Below are 23,488 nucleotides of genomic sequence, written 5' to 3'. Positions count from 1 at the left end.
TGACTATGAACATAGTGCAGAAGCTTAGTACTGCCTCCACTGGGTTGAGCCAGGGCAAATGTGAGCACCACTGCAAGGGTGAGCCACAGTACCAACTGTCCACTCTTGAACAGAAAGAGTAAAGAAGCTAAAGAAAAGTCATGGACTCTTCCAAGCCAAAAGCACAGAGTTCTTATTTCCCTAAGAAGTCTAGTAGGGCTGTCACCCCGTCTTCTGCTCCTCCTGGCCATCCTGCTCAGAGCAGATCTTGCTTCTTCACTGAACTGAAACTTGGTGTCAGCAAAGTCTTGCTGGCACTGACAACGCCAGGACCAGACCTAGTGCCAGAGTTACTGGCGATGCTTTCGGATCTGTCACTGACCTTCACCTTTGAGCCCATAGCACTGGTCATGATACCTCTGGTTCTGATCTCTATGGCACTAGAGAGAATTGAACCTTAAAATATAAAATATACAGAGAATCCACCAATTACCTTACTTCAAATCTGCAAGTGACCCATGCCCCATGCTGCAGAAGAAGGCAATCCCCCTCCCCCACCAGAGTGTCTCCCACTTGGACTCCAGGGAAAATTCCTTTCTAACCCCAAATATGGCGATCAGTTAGACCCTGAGCATATGGGCAAGACCCACCAGCCAGACACCTGGGAAAGAATTCTCTGTAGTAACTCAGAGCCCTTCCCATCTAGTGTCTCGTCACTGGCCATTGCAGATATTTGCTGCTGGCAGTCGCAGATTGGCTTCATGCCGTTGTAGGCAGTCTCATCATACCATCCCCTACATAAACTTATCAAGCTCAGTCTTGAAGCCAGTTAGGTTTTTTGCCCCCACTATTCCTCTTGGGAGACTCTTCCAGCACTTCACTCTTCTGATGGTTAGAAACCTTTGTCTAATTTTAAGCTAAACTTGTTGAAGGCCAGTTTATATCCATTTGTTCTTGTGTCACTACTGGCGCTTAACTCCTCTCCCTCTCTGGTATTTATCCCTTTGATGTATTTATAGAGAGCAGTCTTATCTCCCCATAGTCTTCTTTTGGTTAGGCTACACAAGCCAAGCTCTTTGAGTGTCCTCTCACAGGGTAGGTTTTCCATTCGTCTGATCATCCCAGGAGCCCTTCTCTGTACCTGTTCTAGTTTGAATTCATCTTTCTTAAACACGGAGATCAGAATTGCACACAGTATTTCAGATGAGGTCTCACCAGTGCCTGGTATAACGATGTTAATACTTCCCTGTCTCTATTGGAAATAACGTGCCTGATGCATACTAGGACTGCATTAGCCTTTTTCATAGCCGCATCACATTGGTGGCTCATAGTCATCTTGTGATCAGCCAGTACACCCAGTTCTTTCTCTTTCTCTGTCACTTCCAACTCTTAAGTCCCTAGCTTATAGCAAAAAATCTTGTTGTTAGTTCCTAAGTGCATGACCTTGTACTTTGCAATATTTAATTTCATCCCATTTCTATTACTCCAGTTTTCAAGGTCATCCAGATCTTCTTGTATGATATTCTGAACCTCCTCCGTATTGGCAGTACCTCCCATTTTTTGTGCTATCTGCAACTTTATTAGCACACTCCCATTTTTTTGTGCCAAGGTCATTAATAAAAATGTTAAATACAATTTGGTCTCAAGATTGATCCTCGAGGAACTCCACTAGTAACCTCACTCCAGCCTGACAGTTCACCTTTCAGTATGACCTGTTGTAGTCTTCCCTTGAACCAGTTACTTATTCACCTTTCAATTTTGATATTAATTCCCATCTTCTCTAATTGAACTAATAATTTCCTATGTGGAACTGTATTAAATGCCTTACTGACCAGGTAGATCAGATCTACTGCATTTCCTTTGTCTAAAAAAATCAGTTACCTTCTCAAAGAAGATTAGGTTGGTCTGGCATGTTCTACCTTTTGTAAAACCATGTTGTATTTTATCCCAATTACCATTTACCTCTGTGTCCTTGTAACAGGGCGCGACACATCACTGCAGCACCTCCTATTGGCCGTCCTGGGAATTAGCTCTCGGCCCTTCCAGTCTGCCATCAGCTATTGGTGTCACTGCTATCTCCACTCTTTGGACCCACGTTGCTCCCCGGACCGCAGCATCCTCTTATGGGCACGGTCCTCCAGCTGTGTCCCCACTCTGGTATCTTCCCCCCTTCCAGGGGACCAGCAATCCTTAGTCCCGCCACTTGCCTCAGCAGCCAACTGCAGTCCAGGGTCCAACCCCTTGCCTCAGGGGCAAAGTGCAGTCTGGATACCGGCCACTCTCCTCATTGCCAAGTGGGGTACAAGGGGGGGGGCCCAAGCCCCCCCACTACTCCGAGTCCCAAACCAGGGACCCTATAGCCGGCAGCCATCTACTGCCCTCCTCCAACCTGCTGCCTGTTTTCCCTGGGCCACTTCCCCTGTAGCCCTAGCACCTTCTCAGCCCTTGTAGCAAAGCTCTAGCCCGGCAGTGGTCAGCCAGCAGCTCACCCTCACATTCTGCTGCCCCTGCCCACCACTGCTCTATCTATGGTGCTTCTTCAGGCAGCCAGTCCTCCTCCCTTATCTTCCAGGGAGAGACTCCCTTCTGCTCTCCTGAGCAGTCCTTTATATATGGCCCTTGCTTGCCCTGATTGGCCGCTCCAGCAAACCTTCCCCCTATTGGTGGGCTCAAGAAGCCCTTTTCTAATTTAGTTGGGTTCTGCACAGCCTCCCCAAGGCTGCTTTAACCCTTCTTCTACCTGTGTAGGGCAGCCGCCCCACCACAGTTCTTAACTATTTTCTCTTTCAAAATTTGTTCCAAGACCATACATACAATTGAAGTCAAACTATCAGGCCTGTAGTTTCCTGGATCAGAAGATTTTGTGAAGGCCCAGACTATAACAGGGTTCAAAAAAGAACTAGATAAATTAATGGAGGATAGGTCCATCTGTGTCTGTTAGCCAAGATGGGCAGGGACGGTGTCCCTAGCTTCTGTTTGCTGGATGTTGGGAATGAGTGGCAGGGGAGGGATCACTTCATGATTACCTGTTCTATTGGTTCCCTCTGGGGCACCTGGCATTGGCCACTGTTGGAAGACAGGATACGGGGCCTGGACAGGATGGACCTTTCATCTGACCCAGTATGGCTGTTCTTATGTTCTTATCATTTTTTCCCCTTTCCTAAAAATAGGGACTGTTAGCAATTCTCCAGTCATAGGGTACAACCCCCGAATTTACAGATTCATTAAAAATCCTTGCTATTGGGCTTGCAATTTCATGTGCCTGTTCCTGTAATATTCTTGGATGGAGATTATCTGGGCCTCCTCATTTAGTCCCATTAAGCAGTTTGAGTTTGACTTCCACCTCAGATGTGGTAATTTCTACTTCATATCCTCATTTTTTAGCCACCCTACCACTATCCCTAAACTGCTTATTATCCTTATTAAAAACTGAAACAAAGTATTTGTTTAGGTGTTGGGCCATGCCTAGATTATCTCTAATCTCCATCCATCCTCAGTGATTAGCGGTCCCAATTCTTCTTTTCTTGTTTTCTTCTTATTTATATGGCTCCTGAATTATCACCCCAATCTATGCAGTCTGACTCTAAGGGCCTCCCTCATATTCCTTGTCCTAGAAGAACTAAATCTCTTCTTGGTCCTGACATGCCTTTGTAGTCTTCTCCTTGGTCTCAGGCTCTTACACCCATACCTCTTTAATTTTCCACACTGACTTTACTGTGCATACTTGGTTGCCCATATAGACTTTCTAGGAACTGTTTTCCTTCTCATTCCTCCCATACATGACCTAAGTCTCCACCAGTTTAGGTCCCTGACTAAATCACCCAGTGGAGTAGATTGCCTTGAAGAATGAGAGAGGGTATGAAGAGAAATCAGAAGTCTCAGGAGATAGAGAGCTGATATAGTCTGATTCTGAGTTCCACAGGAGGCTGCTATTAATCGCTCCCAGTAGATGGTACTGAAGGATTTGTTGTCATTCTTGCCTGATTAGGCAGTGACTTGTGCTCACATACTATTGCCTAATGACTTCAAAACCTTACAGGAGTTATTGGAAAGAACGGCAAACAGTTTAGATATTGAACCATCTGTAGAGCAGGAGAAGGCTCATAAATACTCTGACATCCTACGTGCTCTCTTCCCAGGTGATTGATGATGCCTAATGAGGTGTCTTAGCGCCTGTCAGAGAGATGTAACGGTCCTGCCTTTGCTCACTTGGCCATAGGAGGAACAAAGAAGTTTCTCAAATGCTCCTGAGTCTGTGGTGGTTTCAGCAGCACAGGAAAAGCCCAAGTAATCAGGGCCATCAAAAACTACTCCCTAGGATAAAGATCCTGGGAGACTTGAACTTTAGGATAGGAAGATCTACTTCTCCGCATCTGCAAATATGAATAGCAAATTATAGCTCTATTTGTAAAATATGACTTAACTTGGGGCTGAATACCATCCATTATTGAAAATCTCCCACAGAAATCTAGGACTGACTCAATCTATTATCTTGGAGAGGCAATCAATAGCCAGGATTTTGCTCCAAGAAGGTGTGATGTTCATATTGAGAGCCATGTATCGATCCCTCCAGAGCTTCCTTCTCCCCCATTTTCAGTTGTTGTCTTTATTATTTCCCCAGGTATGGGCAGGGATTACCTCATATCAATGGGTACTGGAGATAATTTCCAAAGACTACTCCCCACTTCCAATTTGTTTTGCTCTTTAGGACTAAGAGTGAATTATGAGTCATTCCTCACTTCCACTCAGGTCAGTTTGCAAAGAAATTCCTAACACTAGACGGATTTCAGATTATTATGTCCTTGATTTCCACCTCAGGAAAAACCTTGCAAGAACAGCAAGAATCTGTGTCAAATTATTGTCACATAGTCTCGTGCATGTATGTAGTGCCCCTTGAAAGATATCACCTCTGCCACCTTCAGGACTGGCTGAGATTTGTCTACCAACTTGTCAAGCACTGTATGGATGCTCCTCCCTAGTCTCAATTGAAATTCTAGGAATGTGATTCTGAAAAGAGTCCTCGCTCCATATCTTTGTGCTGGAACTCAGGCTATGTAGACTTGTCACAGTGTCTATTCTACCACAGTGAAGATCTTGACAGACATCACCTCCTCAGTGTATTATATTAATAGGCTGGGGTTTCCTGCTCATCCCCCTCTGTCATGAAGCACTTAAGCTGTGGAAATGGTGACATGTTTGTGAGAGAACTATTCTGGCTCTTTATGAATCTACTAGGGACATGCAATGAATTGACAGATTACCTCAGCAGACAGTACTCAGCCAACCATGAGTCACTGAAGGACTCTATCCTAACTCCTATATTCAACAAATAGGGTTTTTCTGTGGTAAACTGGTTTACCACCATCAGAAACAACAAATCTCCTCGCTTCTGCTCCAGAGCAGACATCAGTCCGGGGTCCATACATATTCATGTCTTTCCTCCTATTCCTGTAATACTAAAAATCATAAGATCAAGATCCAGCCACACTGATACTCTTAGCTCCTTATTGGCCTAGACCAGTGTTGGGCAACCTGTGGCCCGTCAGAGTAATATGCTGGTTGGCTGCCAGACAGTTTATTTACCTTTGCACGGCCGCCCGCAGCTCCCAGTGGTCGCGGTTCACCGTTCCCAGCCAATGGGAGCTGTGAGAATTGGCGCAGGCCACAGGAACGTGCTGGCTGCCGCTTCCCACAGCTCCCATTGGCCAGGAACAGCGAACTGCGGCCACTGGGAGCTGTGTGTGGCCTTGCAAATATAAACAAACTGTCTGGCAGCCCGTCAGCAGATTACCCTGACGGGCCGCAAGTTGCCCAACACTGGTCTAGACAGAGTTGCCTGAGGATATGTCTACACTGCATCTTGGAGCAGGCCTCCCAGCCTAGGTAGACGGACATGTAATAGCTCGAGCAAAGCTTGTGCGCTAAAAATAGCCATGTGGATGTTGTGGCATGGGCTAGCTACCTGAGTTGGACCCATGGGGATGGGCAGGCTTGTACTTGGCTGGCTAACCCATGCTGGTGTTCGTACAACAGCATCCATTCTGTTACTTTTAGTGCATTAGCTCTGCTTGTGTGTGTGTGTGTGTGTGTGTGTGTGTGTATACGTGTACACACCCGGGTTGGAAGGTATGCGCCCAGCTACAGTATAGACATACCCTCATAATCCCACAGCACCTATCAATACAGCAGCCAATCTGCTAGACTTGATCTCCCAAGATCAAGGGCAAACTTTTCACGCAGACCTCACATCTCTATACCTGATTGCATGAAAATTGATTGGTTGAGCATGGTGAAAGAGTACTCTTTCACAAAAGGCCAGGAGATCGTGATATGGAGGAGACAGTTTCAGGTTCACTGTTACAGAGCACAACACAGGGTTATTCTTTCAATTATTTATTGATTGATTGCAAGAGGTTAAGTATTTGCCCTTCTGGTCACAGGAAGGTGCATAGTCAGTGCCTGGGGAGATAAGAAGAGGATAAAGCACAGTTCACTTGAATAAACCAGGTGGAAAAACCCCAGAGGTTGAAAATAAGAATGTCAAATTCTTCTGACAGCTGCACATTCAAGCTTGTAATGAGAAAAATGGTACAGAGCTCAGTTGTACTTATTTACAGATGTTGTTGTAGATTCATTGTTAGCTACAGTGATGTTTTTCAGTTGGCCATGTGAGGGCCATGTCATTATTGAAATTTCAATATGTTCTCCTTGACCCTTTTGTTGTTCTTTAAAAAAGAAAAGTGGTTTTGATGTACGTGTTTTGGCTGTGCAATTCTTTAAGGGTTTGTTTAGACAGTGTGCTTGAGATGGCTAGCAGAAACCTTGTTATGAACTTTAAACACAGCTGTTTCATTTTATGATGTGGACATTTTTTCATTGCTATACAATTTCTCCTTGTAGTAGGAAAGAAGAGTCCTGGGAGAAAGGAGCATAAACAGTGGACTTCATAATAAGGATGGAGTGGGGTATATCTGTTCTTATTCTAGTAAGCTACATAATTTGAAGAGGGCTGAGCTGTGCAAATGTATTTTTATTTTTTAAAATCAAGGCAATTACAATTTGATCCAGAAATAAGATACTTAGGTCTAGCAACTTGCAGATCCTTGACTCTTTGCCAGTCTTACTAGGAAACTTGTGCCACAGGAGGGCACGCACGCACCTTTTCTGTGGTTTCAGGAATAAACTGACTTGTATGTTTATAGCTACTTTTAACATGCAACAAAATACATTTCCCCCTTGTTACACAACTTCACAAATCTCTTTGCAGTTCTGCATTCACTATTAAATATTTAATTTCTGAAAAATGAGATCTTAGTGTTTTGTTTCCAAAAGCATATCCATGGTTTTTCAAAGCATATTTTATATCTTCCTTACTTGTTTACTTGAAGAATCTGAAGAGATAGTGCTATGAACCCAACTAGACAAAATTAATCCATTGTATTTACATTACTTGAGTGGATGTTTGAAAATGATACTTTGTTGCTCTGTGAAGATGAAGTAGTGAAACTGAGCACTGCAAATAAAACAGATGTTGCTAATCTTGTGTTTGCAGGATCTTGTAACATTTAATTAAATGGTGGTGTAATTCCCATGTCACCTTATTTTAATTAAAGTTTACATTTTTGGACTATGAACTAAGGGCCATCTTTTAAAAACCTTTACACGTGTGAGTAATCCTTGTAGAAGTAATCCCAGTGACTTCAATGTGACTCAACTGAGGCCTAGTCTTCACTTACCGGCTGGTCCGGCGGCACGCCATCGATGTTCTGGGATCGATTTATCGCGTCTGGTTAAGACGCGATAAATCGATCCCGGATCGATCCCGGAAGTGCTCACAGTCAGCGCCGGTACTCCAGCTCGCCGAGAGGAGTACGCGGCGTCGACGGGGGGAGACTTCCGGCCGCGTCTGGACCACGGTAAGTTCGGACTAAGGTACTTCGAATTCAGCTACGTTATTAACGTAGCTGAATTTGCGTACCTTAGTCCGAAGTCCGGACTAAGTGGGGACCAGGCCTGAGTAAGGGTTTTCAAGATTGTCCCCTAAATTGAAATGCTGTATACACTTACTGTTTTCATATCTTTTATGTTCAAATTTGAAGAGAAAAGCAAAGATAGAGGTACATAATTACTGTGCTACACACACACACACACACACACACACACACACACACACACACACACACTTAGAACAATATTATTTGGGTAGTAAAGTTAACTGACTTAGAAGCTAGTGAATAGAAAAGTTTGTCACCCATGCAACCTTATTTTGGCCCCTTATGTGCACGCATTATGATAGTTAGTAATTATATGGTTGTATGCTATTTTTTTCCCCACGGGACTGCTGGCTCATTCAGTGCACAGAAAAGACTATGTTTATGGAAAGAAGCAGCTATTTAATGTTTCTCTTTATCCTCATTCAGTGTGTGGCCCTGTATTTCGTTAACTGCATGCTATCCAAACCCTCCTTTGATATGGAATTTTTACGTGTGCTTTTCTGTTGGTGCTTAACACAGTCATATCTCAGCATTTTGAACACTAGTGAATTTATTTTCACAACTTCCCTGTGAGACAGCAGAGTATTATCATCACCATTTTACAGATGGAGAACTGAGTTACGGGGAGAAATACAATCAAACTTTTGAAATGTCTCCACTAATTTTGCGTGCCTCAGTGATTGCATCTCAAATTTAGAGACTCAGGGGCCTAATATTTCAGAGTACTTTTTTTATTATAGTACCTTTATATGTTTAAAGCACTGTTCAAACATTAACTAATCTACACAAACCCTTTGGCAGGTAGGTGGATATTTTTATCCCCGTTTTGCTGATGGGGAAACTGAGAAAGACCGAATAACATGTACAGCATCATGTAGGAAGTCTGTGGCAGGGGCTGGGATAGAAATGTTATCTGCTGGGTGATATTCACGTGTCTTATGCAGAAAATCATCCTAGCTCTTACTGCAGTTCTCTGTCTCATTCTGTGCACACTTTTCGTCTTTAGCCCAAAGGGAATGAGGCAATGGTTCTACATATAACAAGGCTCATTCACTGTGTGGGTCTGAATCTTTCACTGACCACCGTCCAACCTATGCACTAAATGAGGCAGGAAAAATAGTATGTAATCATACTAAAACTGTGACCAAAATTTAATGGAGGAGTAAAATTCTAAGAAAAGGAAGGAGTGAGAGCAGCAGAATAAGGACAATGAACTTCAAAAAAGCAGACTTGAACAGACTTAGAGATCTGGTAGGTAAGATGCCATGGGAAGAAAATCTAAGGGATAAAGGAGTTTTCTGAGTGATAGTCCCTGTTGTGTTCCTCAGGGTTTATGCATGCACACCATGCATCCGGTGCCAGAGAATTTGAATGTAGTAGTATCAGTTGGTCTGCGCATGTGCCCTGTCTTCACCTCATTGTTTTGTCCGAGATGATAAAGGATGGGGTGGACTGACTACATCTCTAGTTTCTTCTCACCATCACATGGTCTCACTTGGAGCTACTAGTGTCCTGTCATGTGTGACTTACCTTAAAAAGTGTAGAGTTGTATATAGTTTAGTTTTTTAGTAGTATTTGGAGTAGAACTGAGATTTTTGGGGATACTGTTTATGGGTTAATCCCGCCCCCATAACCATGCATGAATGCTGGACTATGCTGAAGATGCCAGGATTTAAAATCTGCACCTCCTGCCTGCATTCCTTCTTGATCAGTGATGAACATCAGTGCTGCCTCTACTGCTTGGGAGAAGCCCACGTTTTGTCCAGGGGCAGTATCTGCAAGCCTTTCCAAAGCTGCACCTGAGAAGACTGGGCTCTCCGCCTTAACAAGCACCTCATGGAAGTCGCCATGAGGCCTCAGTAGGACCAGGGTAGGGAAACGAACCCCCGCACCTCCGTACATGAGCCTGAGACAGCCAGGAGTGCACCTCCAGTTATGGAGCTCAAGTCTGGCTCTGGTAGTAACCACTGCCACAGACCCCATGCTGCTGCTTAGTCGGGAGGTTAGGAAACACGTTCATAAGCATAGCAGTAAGTCTTCCTCCAAACCGAAAAAGGGTGTTGCACCTTCCATGAGTTCCAGTCACGGGGAGGCAGCGCGCTCCAAGATGCACAAGCGTGACCAAAAAAATCCCCCTCACAAACCGGTGGATCCACCTGTACTGGGTACCGAGTTGCGCACACACTGTCAATGTTGGTTTCCTTTAAGACCAGGAATCCATTGGTTCTGGGAAAATCCTCTGCTCTGGCATAAGTTCTGGCTACGGAATGAGTACCATTAACACTGAGGAGATTGAAAAAAAACACGAGAGCCACATGAACTGTTTGCCCTGAGAGAACTGAGATCTCCATGCCTTCCACTAGCATCCACGTCTAGGGAGGCCAGATCTCTCACTCAGGACATACCGCAGTCAAGACATGCTTCACCAGTGGTTTACACGCTTCCGCTGGCTCTGACGGTATTGCCATTGAAACGGGGATCTTGTCCTTGGAGGATTCGGATGAGGTGCAGGGGCCACCCACCCCCTACTGCCACTACCAATAACCAAAAAGTCCATGGCAGTACCCTTCTCTCCAGCTGCAGAGGAGCCACTGGTTTCCCACATCCTGGGGCTTTCTGCAGCACCTGCCGGATCTGTCCTGCTGACCCTAATGGAGATCCTTGCCCCAATACTCACTCTCGGAACCTGCCAAGTCTGCAAGAGAGGCTTTGCTGCTATCCCCGTCTAGAGCACCCTTGATCAGACGCTCCGAACTGGTTATAGAGCGAGAACTGTTCAGTCCGGTTCTGATGGTACCACTGGAGCAAGAGTGTTTTCCATTGTAGTCTCCAGATGCTTCAGTGAGTTCGGCTTTCCCCTCACCTCCAGGTGACTTTTGGCAGTTCCAAGATCTTCTCCAAGATCTGCGAAGGATAGTGGGCAAACTTCATATCCCCCTGGGGGAAGTACAAGACTAGCAACATCAGTTTCTGGACATCCTTCTTTCCTCGGTACTGAGTAGGGTTGCTCTATTGATCAACGATGCCATTCTGCATCCAGCTTGAACAGTTTGGCATACCCCAGCCACATGCCCAAGGGGGCAGAAAAGAGATACTATGTCGTGGCAAGGGATCTGAGTTTCTTTTCTCATCCTTTGCATCCAATTCCCTCGTGGTACAATCAGCAACTGAACAGTGCAGACAGCAACACCTATACTCCACCCTGGCTGATGAGGAGGGCTAACGATTGGACCTTCTGGGACACAAGGTCTTCTTTCCATCTAGCCTCCAGTTCTGGATTTTGAACTACCAAGCCTTGTTGGGCAAATATGACTTGCTAAACTATGGCAAACTGGAAGACTTTACTGAAAAGTTGCTGCAACAAGATTGAGCTGGGTTCCAGTCTATCCTGGAGGAAGGGAAACTGGTGGCAAGGACAGCACTTCAGTCCGCTGCAGATGCAGCAGACACCTCATGGCGATCGATGGCTATGGGCATTGTCATCTGTGTTCCCTCTAAGCTGTGTGAATAGGCGTCTGCCCAGGAGAGATTCAAATGTCGCGCAGTTGATTAGCAGAGCATGCACATTTGGCAGTGTGCGTTCAGGTGCCCCTCTCCCCGCTGTTTGCAGCAATGTTGCTCCTGCAGCTGTTCCCGGGACCCTCCTGTGCAGAGCGGGGTGGTGGAGGGGGGTGCTGATGTTAGGATGTCCCCCTTATCCTGCCCCTGTACCCCATCTCCGCAGAGGAGAGGGGACAGCCTGGCTCAGGACTCTGAGCTGCTGAGGTCTGAATGACTCCAGCCTCTGGGCAGAGAGTGAGGGCCTTTCTTAAAGAGACAGCGCACAGTCTTTGAGACTTCCCCAGCAGCCAGCTGTCTCTGTGTCTGGGTCACACACACACACACAGTCTCTTTCACACTCACTTCCCAACACATACTTGTATTATTATTGTTGTTGTTACTTGTTGGTACTTCCTGCAATGCACATATATTCTCTCTAATTTTATTCTTTCAAAGTGTATTATTTTAGTCTTTTGACTGGTCTATGGATTTCATAATTTTTATTTCTTACACTTAAATTTAATTCTTTGAGTAGTGAGTTCTAAAATGCCTAACCTATTCTGGCTGGAGAAATTCTCTCTATGATCACTTAGATTTTTTTTTTTTTAATCTAGGTTTTTTGTTTCTACTGGTGGCGTACATCTGCACATACCTCGGTGCACATAACAAAATTCTGTGACATTTTCTACAACACTCCTGCAGCTCCCAACCTCTTCCCTGGTCGTGGGAAACCTGCAGCTGCCCAGCTGCGGTGGGGGGCTGGCAGACCCTGCATCTGCCCAGCTGCGGTGGGGGGCAGCTGGGGGACACTGCTGTCGCTCAGCCACGGTGGGCAGCAGGGGTTCCCCATAGCTGCCCAGCTGTGGCAGGGGGACCCTGCAGCTCCCAGCTGCCCCCTGGGGTGAGGGGACCCCACAGCAGTTCAGCTCCGTGGGCAAGGGGGATCCAGGAGCTCCCACGCACTGCAGCGGTGGGGGGACCCGGGAGCCTCAGCAGCAGTGAGTGCTGAACCTGCCTTTACCCCTTTCATCAGGGATATTTTTAGTGAAAGTTAGGGACAGGTCACGGGTTTCCGTGAATTTTTGTTTATTGCCCATGACCTGTTCATGACTTTTACTAAAAATATCAGTGACAAAAATGTAGCCTTAATTATAAGGAATAACCAGCATGGATTTGTTAGGTTGGTCTGGTATAATTTGTTCTTAATTTCCTTATTTGACAGGGTTACTGGCCTGTTAGATGGGGGAAAGCAATAGACATGATATATCTTGATTTTTAGTAAGGTTTTTGACACAGTCCCACATGACGTTCTCATAAGCGGACTAGGGAAATGTGGCCTATATTAAATTACTATGAAGTGGGTGCACAACTGGTTTAAAGGCTGTGCTCAATGAGTATTTATCAATGGTTTCCTGTCAGACTGAGAGGGCATATCTAGTGGGGTCCCACTGGGGTCATTCCTGGATCTGGTACTATTAAGTGTTTTCATTAATGACTTGGATAATGGAGTGGAGAGTGTATTTATAAAATTTGCAGCTGACACCAAGCTGGGAGAGGTTGCAAGCACTTTGGAGGACAAGATTAGAATTCAAAACAGTCTTGATGAATTGGTCTGTATTCAGCAAGATGAAATTCAATAATGACAAGTGCAAAATACTTCCCTTAGGATGGAAAAAACAAATGCACAGCAACAAAATGAGGAATAACTGGCTAGGTGTTAGTACTGCTGAAAAGGATTTGGGGGTCAACAATGATGCAGTTGCAAAAAAGGCGAATATCATTCTGGGGTATATTAACGGGTGTATTAACAGTGGTGTTGTATGTAAGACATGGGAGGCAATCATCCTGCTCTACTTGGCACTGGTGAGGCCTCAGCTGGAGTACTGGGTTCAGTTCTAAGTGCCAGATTTTAGGAAAGATGTGGACAAATTGTAGAGTGTTAACAGTAGAGTAACAAAAATGATAAGTTTAGAAAAACTGACCTGTGAGGAAGGGTTAAAGAAACTGGGCGTATTTAGTCTTAGGTCCTTGCTCACTCTTTTTTCTTAACAGTCCTCAAATTTGTTGTACAGAGAACTGTGATTAGTTGTTTTTCATGTCCACTGAAGATAGGACAAGAAGTAATGGGCTTAATCTGCAGCAAGGAAGATTTAGGTTAGATGCTAGGTAAAACTTTCTAATTATAAGGGTAGTTAAGCTCTGGAATAGATTTCCAAGGGAGATTGTGGAACCCCCATCATTGGAAGTTTTTAAGAACAGGTTGGACAAACACCTGCTAGGGATGGTCTAGTTTACTTAATCCTGCTTCAGCTCAGGGGGCTGGACTTAACTTTTCAAGGTCCCTGCCAGCTCTACATTTCTGTGATTATTTTGCAGGACTAGCTCCATTTTACAGATAGCATAGTCAGAGCGTCAAATGTTTTTACCTTTCTGACAGACAATACAGATAAGTGGCCATGACTTGGATCTGTTATATTAGGGATTCAGGTTCTGTTCCTATCTTGTGTGATGTCCCAGTGAGGCATGAAGCCTGGGTTGTGAAGAGTACAGAATTATTAAATAAGTTGGAGAAGTTAGTTTAGAATTGCTGGTCTCTGGTTTCTCAGTGCAGTGCAACGTCATGTAGTCCAAAGAATATTTTGATGGTGGGTAGCCGGAAGAGGAGGTTGAAGATCTATTTTGCATGTGTCCCATCTATCTGGATTGCAGAAGTGAGGTATTGTGGTAGTGCCTGCACAGTGCTAATTGAATCTTCAGGGTTTCTAGTCATAAGCCAAAACCAAGATGTGCTATGTGAAACCTTAATGGGTAATTGTGATTTTCAACGGCCAGTAGCTCTGCCAAATCTGAATGGGTTTTTATGAGACCAGTGAAAAGGATGCTTTGTGACCCCAAGACCATCTCCCAGCCAAATATTAAAGTCTTGCTGCAAATCAAGAAGGTGTAAGGTTTTTAAAAAGTCAAACTTTTTTGTAACAAAAAATACTGGGAATACAGGGATTGCTGTCAATCCCCTTACAATGTGTTCTTAGTAATTTTATACAAAATATCAAGGGAGGCACGTTATACTGGATAAGTGTTGTTCTCAGTAGTGTGTCTGTAGTTAGCTATTTGTTTATTACTTCTGTTTCAAACCTCTAGTAGTATTCAGCCAGCTTTAATTTAAAAATTGGCACAAAAACATTCAGTTCTCAAAGTTCATTGTTTGCTGTAGTGGCAAGCAGAAAAATAATTATTTCAGTTTACACATCAAATAAAAGAAATGCATGTATACTATGCTATAAGTGCTTTTCACAAATGCAAGCCATATAAACATCACCAAATCCAGCAACTCATCCTTACCCCCACTGACAGAATTAACTAATCAGAAAACTAGTAATACAAAAGTACCCATTCTTCCCACAACCCCCCACCCTCGCTATGCTGCCTTTCCCATAGAGCTGCAAAAATCGGTGCTTTTATTTACTCATGTTAATGTAGCATATTTTAGATATTTCTAATTTGAACAATGTTTAAAAATTAATATGAAATAATATGATGTTACTTTGAAGACATTCAATTTTCTACATCATATTCCATAGTGTGATGACAGGGCAATTATGGTTTTGTACGGGGGCCTTAATTGTTAGTGTATTGTTGATATGCAGAACATTGGGAGTTTTTCATATGGGGAGACTAATGCCATATTAACCTTCATAAATCTGCAAATCAGTATCTTCTTGTGGGAATGAGGCATAATGGAACAAATACTGCTTTAAGGAATGATGCTGCAGATTACAATTAAGTCATGGAAAGTGTTAACACATAACCCCAAGTACATGTGATATCTATCCATCCTCAAACCCTGTTTTCAGATTGTTATGGAGGAGTGTGTTGCCTTGAAATGACTTTTGAAAGATGAAACACCACTTGATGGCCTTGATGAGATGGTAGCAGTAGGCATGTTGCCAATTTTTTTTTGTACATGGGCTGGGATTGGTTGTATTGTTAGAACTACATTATCCTGTCCCCTCTTGCAAATATATAGCTCAAACAGTAATTCAACAAGTGTTAATGGGCTGCAAACATTACTTATAATATTTACTGCTCGTCTGTGGATCCAGAGTACCTGTAATGATCTGAGGCTGTGGGTCCTCTGTTTCAGGGGGTCTAGAATGCAGGGCTTTGGGGACTCTGGGTCTTGGACAATCCCTCGTTGCTACTGAGCAAGTTAGAGGGAACAGCACTTCATAAATCCTGGATGGTCAGGCCGCACAGGAAATCCTATTGGAAAGCCTATGGTGCAGTTGTCTGATTGGTAGCACCTACTACTTAAGCCAGGAGGTGATTTGAGGTGGACTGTCCAAGCAACTGTGCAGACTGTGTTCTGCCACATCAAACCCTGCCCTTGCCTGTGTCCTGCAATCTCCAATCCCTGTTCCCAGTTCCTGCTCCACTTCTGTTCTGGGCCTGTTGCTGATTCCTGTGCCAATTCTGACTCCTAATGCCGGCTCCTGCTCTGACCACTAGGTATGACTCCCTGTCCCCCGGATCCTTAACAGTATCTTGGCAGTCCTCCTTGCCATAGTGTACAGACAACTTATTAAATCCAGTAATGGCTTATATAAATCCAGCTACTCACTAGATTGGCATGGATTTTATAGATGGGCTGCAGTGCTACGGTATGAGAGTTGGAGGAAAACATAAGATTTCAATTATTCCAGCATTCACAGAAGGCTGATTGTCCAAAAATAAGTTTTGAGGGAGTAAGGAGGAGACTCCCATGCTAAATAGATACTGGCAATGGAACACTTTTTTCAGGGAATGAAGTATTTGGAAATGCCTTAGAGAATGCAGTTGCTGAACTTGTTGAAAAGAGGAATTATGATGTTCCAGCCCAAAGAGTCAATGGAAGGAAATACTCATCCTTTCCCAGGAGAAATAGCTCCTTCCAGGTCCTGGATGCACCAGTGCAGACCAATGAGGGTTGTGCTTCCTCGTCCAGATAAGTCAGACTGGAGACAATCAAAAGGAATACATGATTTCTAAGCTTTTCAGGACCAAAGCCTAAACTTCTCTTGGCTCATTCTTTTCATTTTGCTTCCTGTCTTTTCAGTGTAAATGAACAGGAAACCCAGTTTTATTGCTAGTTGCTGTTTACTTCCTTCTTTACCTCTTTTTGTTCGGTTTTATTTGTTTTTTGTTTGTTTTAAGAGTGCTTCTCAAGCTCGCTTGACTCTGAAAAGATGAAGCTAAAAAAAATGTGCATACTATGTTTGCAAAGATTTTGCAGCCTTCCGCTCCTATACAATACAAAGACCTTAGACCAGCACACTTAGGTAGTGATTTCCAGAAGATTTGAAAAGGCCTTACTAGTGATGCTTAGGAAAGGTGGCTTTTCTTCTAGCCCCTCTCTCGCTGTGGCAGCAAACACTTAGGAGGACCTATTAGGGCTGGATTTCTGAAGAGGAGAAAGTAAGAGCTTTTCCCAGTGGGGTCAACTGAGTGTATGAATATCTGTCCCTGGGGTTATTACCTGGCTCTACAAGGCTGCCCTGGTTGTGTATTGGGTAACTTTTTTCCAGGAGCCTGCCTTCAGCCCATGTCATAAGAAGCTTAAGAACTACCAGATATCTAATTTCTTGCTTTTCCCCTGCTTGTATTTGAGACCCTTTGGCAGTTCTTTTCTACATCCCTTCAACTGCTGCAGGCAAACTCTTTGAAATCAAGTTAATTGGCTATCCGTTAACTTGAGTTATCCAACCTGTTTGTACATCCTAATCTGGACACTCCTCAAACGTGTTGGCTAATTTAAGTTAATTGGCAATTGATTAACTTGATTTAGAAGAAGAAAAAAACCTCCATTGTAGATATACTCTCAATTTGTCTGACCAAATGTGTGAGAGAGTGAGTGCTGGATGTGTAGAGATTGTGGAACCAGAATTGTCCCTAGCTTCCAAGATGCGGTCTCTAGAAGAATGGGAGTGTAATTAATCAGATGGTTGATATCCTTAAAATAAAATAGATGATAGAGTGAATTAAGATCACTAGTGCCTCTGTTTTTAATGGAAGATCCAGAAGAAAAAAATCCCTACCTTTCTATTATTGGTGTGGACTATTGCTGCACTATTGCTGCACCATTGCTGATTATATGGTGCCTTGCTCATCAAGTGCACAAATAGGCATTGAAACTTGGTTAGGGAGACTCAGTGGGAGGGTGGAGGTTGTTGACCCCTCTCTCTTGGGAGGCTTTTGTACTAAATCTTCAGTGATCCTCATCAAAGCACATATTACCCCAAAGGACATTATGAAATGGGTATGATCAAAGGAGCTTTATACAGGAATTGCAAATTCTGAAGTCCTGTTGTGTAAACCATTGCTCCTGAATAATTCTAGGGGTTAAGATTAGCGCCGATCCATAATCGACAGTTTTGCACTGCCTTCATCTGCTGCCAGAATAAGGAGTAGCCTGGTGGTAAGAAGTGTCGGACATATCTTGTAGAAAAGAAATGAGCAGGTAATCCCACGTTTTCCTTCAATGCAGCAGAAAACATCTAAACTGATCGCTACGTCATGTACACTGATCACTACTACATACTTGTCCCTGAGAATACTGAAAGGCTTATCTCAGAGCCTGCCCATAATAAACTTCAACTATTATCCAACAGTATGCTTTCTGTAATAATAAACAATCTTGTATTTATATTGAGATCATGATAGTGTTAATATTGTCTCATTTATTTTTCTATTTTAATAACATTAGTGTACATAATCACATTCACAGCACACGTTTTTTAATTTAAACATCACTTTGAAACAAGTTGCATTCTTAAAGCAATATTTGTATTTTAATTTAGTAAATATCTCTAAAATAACCATAACTACCTAATAATTACTGTATATACACCTGAATTTGTAATTTGTATTTTGCTTAAAAAAATAAAATGTTTATATTTTACACGTTTTGAGTCTTTCTTTGTACCCAGTTTGATTACTAAGAATCTGCTGTTCCATATTCGATTGAATACCCCAAAATTGGAATTGTCATATCCTTACCTTAATAATGTAATATTTTGAATAAGCAATGTTCCATCTGAAGGTTTACCTTAAAAACTCGTATTGAAACTTTAACTCAGCTTCCATTGTATATCTAAAATATCAAGTGCGAATGTAAAAATATACATAAATATTTGTTTATACCCCCTTGTTGCATCTTGTCTTAATACCTAGGATCATGAGGGCAAAGGCTCTGGCCACTACTGTAGTACAGATAATAACAAATAAGTCTAACTAGAGTTTGAGTTAAACCTTCCTAAATATGCCTCTGTCAACAGGTGAAATAAAATTTGTATTTAAAAGGAACTTTAATTTAATTTTGCACTAGTCTCTTAATTTTTTAATAAACCTTACAAAATTCTTTAGTCCCAGCATGCACATTTGTTTTTGATACCACTGGAACCAGTGTGTTGATTTTTGCTATTTTCAATCAATCCTCTCCTTTTTGTAGAATGTATTTATTTTTTTTTATATTTGACAATAGGTGAGGTGATTATCAAGTGATGTTTACACTTTTATCATGTGAACAAGGTGTCCAGTAATGTTGCAAAAATTTGATTGACTTTGGCAACAGCTACAGGGTATTTTTGGGGATTTATGGAGATGCAATGGAAATATTGCATATCAACAGCTTTACTGATTTAAAGAATAATTACTGAATAGGAAGAATTGTATTAAAAATGAACTGAAAACGAAGAACTTTTTAAAACTCAGAATGTTAGTTTTTCATCTCTAGTGTCATTAATACTATACTATAATTTGTCATTGTGGAAACTTCCATAATACAGAAATGTTTGAGAAGAATGTACTTGTATATTACTATATATATAATTAAAATTACAGTAATTACTAACTTGACCTGGTCTTCACCAAGCACTACTACTTCTCTGAACTCTCCATTGCTGAGTTTTCGATCTCAGATATCCATCTTCAACAATGCCCACCTGCCCCCATCACCTTGCGTTGCCACTCAATTCTTCTGTGACTTCAGACCATCAGTATCAGTGAGATCTCTTTTGGTCTCCTCCTCTCTGTCCTCTGTTTCTTTTCTATCATTGTCTCAGGCCTTGTCTGTGCTCAAAAGATTTGCCAGTATAGTTATACTGGGAAATCCTCCTGGTGTAGATGCAGTTATAACTGCTTTTACACTAAGAGGTTTTGACAGCATATCTATGTTGGCAAAAAATCATACCCCATGTAACATAACTATGCTGGCAAACCTTTTAGTATAGCCAAGACCTTAGTTGTTGCTTCCCTGCACTCCCATATCCCTACCACCCTTAACTCCTTTGCTGCTTTCTTGTGTTACAAGGTCAGCCCTGTCAGCAGCCAGCTTACTCCCAACATCTACTTTTTTCTGTTCTTGTACCCGTGTTGCTGAACCATCTCTGGCAAAAGTTCTGAAGCCATGCTAACTTCCTCCCCTACAAATTCACTGGTTTTGTTGTTTTCTGTTACCTGCTTAGCTAAATAGCTCTACTTCTCTGCCCTCATTAAATCCTTCACTGTCAACCCACGCCACCTTTCCCGGTCACCTTTGATTCTTTTCAGACACAACCCTCCTTCCTGCTCTCTTTTGTTTTTGCAGGATTTTGCAGATTACTTCATAGAAAAAAATGTAATATTTGGCATGGCCTCCCTGTTCCTTGTTCCACACTTTTTCCATTCTCTTCCACACCTGTAGTCAACACTGAGACTTTATACCTGCTCTCCTTTTCTTGTGCCAGTGACATCCTTCCCTCAGTCTCTTAATGTCTCTTAGGTCCTCTCTCACTTTTCTCCTTGCCCTTTCACTCTCATCAGGTTCCTTCCCCTCTCAGTACAAGTATGCTTTGCCTTCCCTGTCTTAAAAAAAAAAAATCATTCACCTCACCTCATCCTCAAGCTGTTGTCCAAATCCTTTTCTCTTCATCTTCAGATGCTTTGAATGTGCTGTCTGCAACTGCTTTCCTTCACTTCCATCTTTGACCCACCCCTGTCCCAGCTTTCACTCTTGGCTTCCCACTGAAACGTCTCTCACCAAAGTCTAAAGACTCTTTTGGCCAAATCTCCATGCTGGACTGTATCCTTATTTTCCACAAACCACTCTATGGTTTTTGATAGTCAGCCAATCCCTACGTCTTAAAATCATTTCCTCCACTGGTTTTGTGGCTTCATCTTGTCTCCTTGATTGCTCTTTTATTGTCTTTAGTGGGTCGTCATTCTCTTCTCTCCTCTCTTTCTTTAGGCATCTCTCAAGGTCCTATCCTTGGTCTCCCTCATCTTGTTTATCTTTAGGTCCTATATCTAGGTTTTTTTTTTTTTTTAATTTGGACCTGACTTTGACTTTCATCTTACGGCAATGACTCATAATTCTGGCTCTCTGCTGTCGTACTATATCTTCCTCCCTCCAATCCAGCATCACAGACTGACTGTCTTATATCAATTTGTGGATATGGAGTTGTCATCTTAAATGCAACATGGCCAAAACAGTCTTTTGTTTTCTTCTTCCCCTGCTTTCTCTGTCATTGTGAGCAGCACCATTGTCCTTAATTCAGCCCTTTCTCTGAAAACCACATATTTTAGGCAGTGCATGCATCTTGCCTCTTCTTCCTATACAATATTTCTAAAACCTGTCCTTTCTTTGTCAGCACAGCATGAACAAGCTCTTGTTCATGCTCTCATTGTTTCATGTATTGACTACTGCCATCTCCTCCTCCTTTCTGAGCTGGACTACTGCAACCTTACTCTTCTCAATTTGATTAAAAATACTGTTGTTGCAATCATCACTCTTACCACATCAGCATCTTATTTAGATTCTGTGTTAACCTTGATGTACAGGGGAAAGGGAAGGTATGGTCCCTAATCCATTATTTCCCCCTTAATCACTTTTACACTTTCTTCTAGACCACCCCTTCTGCATAGGAAAAGACCGCTCCAAACACATTTTCAGTTACTACTTTATTCTCCTTCATATCTCTTCTTAAGTAGGGGATGCCAGGTCGAAAAGGGACTCTGGCAGCTCTGATAGCACTGCCGACCAGGCCGCTAAAAGTCCGGTCGGTGGCGAAGTGGGGCTAAGGCAAGCTCCCTGCCTGCCCTGGCTGAGTGTGGCTCCCGGAAGCAACCGGCACAGAGGCCAGTGGGCTCTATGCGCTGCCCGTGCCCGGAGGTGTGGCCCCTGCAGCTCCCATTGGCTGGCTGCAGAGCTGATGCTCCGGGCGGGGGCAACATGCAGAGCCACCTGGCCCCTCCGCCTAGGAGCCAGACATGCTGGCCTCTTCCTGAAGTCATAGAAGGCAGGGAGCCTGCCTTAGCCCCGCTACGCTGCGGACCAGGAGCCGCCTGAGGTAAGGGCCGGCTGGCCGGAACCCGGACCCTGAACCTCCTCCTGTACCCCACCCCCTAACCCAAGGTCGGAACCCCCTCCTGCACCCAAACTCCCTCCTGGAACCTGCACCCCAGCCCTGAGCTCCCTCCTGCACCCCAAACCCTTCATCCCCGGCCGCACTCTGAACCCCTTGGCCCCAACCCGGAGCCTCCTCCTGCACCCCATACCCCTCATCTCCGGCCCCACCCCAGAGCCTTCACCCCAGCTGGAGCCCGCATCCCAACCCCCAGGCCGGAGCTACTTCCCACACTGTGAACCTCTCATTTCTGGTTCCACCCCAGAGCCTGCACCACAGTCCCCTGCCCAGAGCCCCCTCCTGCATTCTGAATCCCTTGGCCCCAACCCAGAGCCCCTTCCTGCACCCCAGAACCCTCATCCCCGGCCCCATCCCAGAGCCTGCACCCCCAGCCAGAGCCCTCACCCCTTCCCGCATCCCAGTCCCCAACCCGGAGCTTCCTCCCACACCGGGAACCCCTCATTTCTGGCCCCACCCCGGAGCCCTCACCCTCTCCCACATCCCACCCCCGTCCCAGACAAGAGCCTGCTCCCACACCCTGAACCCCTCATTTCTGGCCCTCATCTCCTTCCGCACCCCAATCCCCTGCCCCAGCCTGGTGAAAGTGGGTGAGGGTGGGGGGGGATGGAGAGAGCAGGGGGGCGGGGCCTCAGAGAAGGGAGGTGGTAGGGGTGGGGCCTCAGGGCGGGGTAAGGATGTTCATTTTTGTGCTATTAGAAAGTTGGTAACCCGATTCTTAAGACTCATCTTTGCCATGAGGCTTCCCAAATTCTGCCTGCTTAGGCAGGTGATGAAGCCGTGACTCTGCTTTTTCCATTTCTTACTCATTGGCTCTTCCTAATTCCTTTGTAACTGCCGTTCCTTCCTTTACAGATACCCCTAACAAAGCTGTACCAATTCTTCACAGTATTCATTTTCACTGCAGGGTTCATCCCTATTCCATACCTTTCCTCTGTTTGTGACTTTTAGTGCTTGTCTTCACTGCAGGCTAGATTGGCGCTGCCGCAATTGATGTAGCAGCATTGATTTAGCGCAGTGATTCTCAAACTTTTGTACTGCTGACCCCTTTCACATAGCAAGCCTCTGAGTGTGAGCCGGGGGGCGGGATAGCTCAGTAGTTTGAGCATTGGCCTGCTAAACCCAGGGTTGTGAGTTCAATCCTTGAGGGGGCCATTTAGGGAACTGGGGTAAAAATCTGTCTGGGGATTAGGTCCTGCTTTGAGCAGGGGGTTGGACTAGATGACCTCCTGAGGTCCCTTCCAACTCTGAGATTCTATGAGTCCCCTTATAAATTAAAAACAGTTTTTTATATATTTAATATCATTATAAATGCTGGCTGCAAAGCAGGGTTTAGGGTGGAGGCTGACAGCTCGCAACCCCCCATGTAATAACTTTGTGACCCCCTGACGGGTCCCAACACCCAGTTTGAGAATCCCTGATTTAGCCAGTCTGGTGAAGATGCAATAAGTCAATGGGAGAGTACTCTCCCATCGACCTCAGTATTTCACCTCAACAAGAGGTGGAAACTATGTCAACGTGAGAGCATCTCCCGCC

The 23,488-nt window shown here is 44.1% G+C and overlaps 1 protein-coding gene across 2 annotated transcripts in view; it reads left to right on the top strand.

The window, feature by feature from the left end:
* Window positions 1-23,488, top strand: part of MED13L (mediator complex subunit 13L) — a 396,084-nt gene that overhangs the window by 11,731 nt on the left and 360,865 nt on the right. The window lies entirely within an intron of this gene.

Source organism: Chrysemys picta, chromosome 15 (assembly GCF_011386835.1).
Source record: "Chrysemys picta bellii isolate R12L10 chromosome 15, ASM1138683v2, whole genome shotgun sequence".
NCBI classification, from domain to species: Eukaryota; Metazoa; Chordata; order Testudines; family Emydidae; genus Chrysemys; species Chrysemys picta.
Note: the sequence above shows the minus strand (reverse complement) of the source record. Positions and strands in the feature narration are given on the sequence as shown.